This window comes from Hipposideros armiger, unplaced genomic scaffold (assembly GCF_001890085.2).
Source record: "Hipposideros armiger isolate ML-2016 unplaced genomic scaffold, ASM189008v1 scaffold_29, whole genome shotgun sequence".
NCBI lineage: Eukaryota > Metazoa > Chordata > Mammalia > Chiroptera > Hipposideridae > Hipposideros > Hipposideros armiger.
Genome location: NW_017731379.1, coordinates 1893820 through 1896505, shown reverse-complemented (window position 1 = coordinate 1896505; position 2686 = coordinate 1893820).

Here is a 2686-nt window from a genome sequence, read left to right as displayed (position 1 = left end):
AAGCAGTGCTCCTTAGAAGCAAAGCACTATAATGAAATAAATGTGAAGCGCTATATAGAAGCCTGTTTCACAAACTTGGTTAACTGGATGGATTGGCGAAAGTAATTTTAATCCTAACATTGCATTAAATTTCTCAGATGTGAAGCTAGGAAATACAAGTTTATTTAAACACTAGCTTAAGCCAAGTATAGTTGGAAAAGTAAACGCTGTTCCAAAAATCAAAAGTAAAGTTGTTTTGTTGCAAGCTGTGTACTCTTCTTTCAGTACAAAGCATCAAGAATTCATGCTAAAGAGGAGAGCAATTCACTGTCTTGCGGCTTCCTCCTGGATTTCTTTTTTCCATTATTCTTAAGTTTGATTATTACAGAAAGAGCCTTAAATTACCTCTTGAATTTTGTGGTCCTGTCTCAATGAGGATTCCTGCAGATTTCTCAGTGGGATTAAATTATTTTGGCTCTTTTTTATTAGTTATTCCATAAAATTATATATATTTGATATACAGTAAAGAAACCTGATGGTATATTATTTCCTTGGTTTAGGAGAGTCAACATTACTGCAGGGCCCTGACCCTGGCCTTTCGGCTGGTAGAGGATAAACTAGCTTAAGCAGTTTTCTCAAAGCCAAGAGATGGCAAATATTTAACACAACACCCAAATCCTACAAGGTGCCCCATGTTTTTTGCCATTAAAAATTCTACCCCTTCACAATCAGCTAGACTTAAGCATTCTTGGACTAATTGCATGGTATTTCTGCTTTGCTTTCTTCATGTTTGTCTAGTGTGACATCATGCATGCATGTTGCCTCTAAGCTGTTGTCTAGTTTCATGTATATATGTGTTCTTTTCCCCCCAGCTACATGGTAAACTCAGCAAGACTGTGTTAATAACTTTTTGACTTTAAAGATGCCTAGTATGCTAGTACACACACCTTAAATGTTTATGAATAAGTAAAGGCAAATGTACCCCATTGCTTAGATCTGGTAAGTAGTGTGGTTCTCCAATCAGATTGGGCTTATTCCTAAAGTAGTGACTGCTACCTCTTTTTAATGGAAAACTTTGACGGGAAAAATGCAAGGACATAGGACAACTACCTTATTCTTACAGAAAGGAGCAAGCTAATTGTTTCACAAAGTACTTTGATTCATTTTAATCCTCAAGTAGTTTAGCTGCATTTTGCAGTTTGAGGAAATAGCCTCAGAGATATTAAAGTGACTGGCCCAGAACTTGAATCCATGTCTCCTGCTGACAAGTTCCTGTTTATTTTACTACTACATTGCTTTTTTAAAGCCTGAGTGCCATTTTCAGTGGGGAGGTTGTTAGCGGGAGGAAGTCTTTGAACATTGCCTGTAATATCCATCTGATGCCACTAGGGTGTCCCATGGTGCTGTCTTTGATTCATTCTTACCCGGGTTGCTAGGGACTGTTTGTAAGCAAAAGATAAGCTAAGTAGCAGTGGCCGTGGCCCAGAGCCCAGCAACACGAAAGTGGGGTGCTTAGCTACCTGACTTTCCAGGGTGCAGTGCACAGCCAGCATCAGGGAAGCCCTTGCCCTCTTTTGATCCCTGCTTATCAGGCTGTCCCCACAGAAGGACAGCAGGACAAGCGGCAGCCAGGGCCTGGCTAACCACTCTTCTCGAGGCAGCAGCCCCACAAAGAACAGTAGCATCGAAAAGCCCCTGTGAATGGATAAATATCTACAAACGCCTGCATTTGTTTTGGTAACAGCATACACTTATGCAAATTGGTATTAGTAAAATAGATCTACAACACAAAACCGGGTTTTAACTATTTTATCACTCTAGGTAGATGAGTTTCAAAAGCCAATGTGTAGTGACTTCCCACTTTCAATAAAAATCTACATTACACTTAGCCCTAAGTATACAGCCTCTTAGGCATCAGTTTTGATATTCAGCAACCCTAAATGACAATCCTTGGTGTTAGCTAACACTTATGTGAGAATCAATAAAGTGAAGACAGATGTAGTATTAAAGAGAGCCCCTTTAAAAGGATGCTTCCTTTCCAGGGTTTTTTAAGCACTTTGTGCAAATGTCTTAACTGGTCTATATTTCTCTTCAAGTTTTGATTACTGGAAGAGATCCTTAAAAGGAGTTCTGGGCCGGCCAAGTGGTGCGTTGGTTAAGAACTGGCTTGGGACGCCAGAGGGCCCCGGTTCGGATCCCACATATGAGGGCCAGTGACACTTCCCCAGCGCTGCTCCCATCCCCCAATTCCCCAATAAAAATCTTAAAAAAAAAAAAAAAAGTAGTTCTAGTGACTGGTAAAGTTCCTGGCATTTAATAGGTGCTCAATGAATACTTGTTTACTTAAATAGCAAAGCCTCCATAATAGTTACAGAATTGTTCTATGCCTGAGGCATTTTTCTAAGGAGAGGGCCCACATTAGAGAGGTCTTTGTTTTGTCTTCAAGCTGATTAGAATCCATTATGAACTGGGAAGTTGGCGGGGAGGAGGGTCCTGGCTGGTCTTTCAAAATCTTCTGTCTTTCTAGGTTGTAATTAACACAGCCTGAATTTGGTGCTTTATATGAACTGCTGATACTCTTTATTTTTTTTAAAGATTTTATTGGGGAGTTAGGGGAGGGGAACAGTGCTGGGGAATTGGGGGAAGGGGAACAGACAAGTTGCTGTCCTTTTGTTCTTCAGTCTAGTTGTGGAGGACGTCGCTTCAC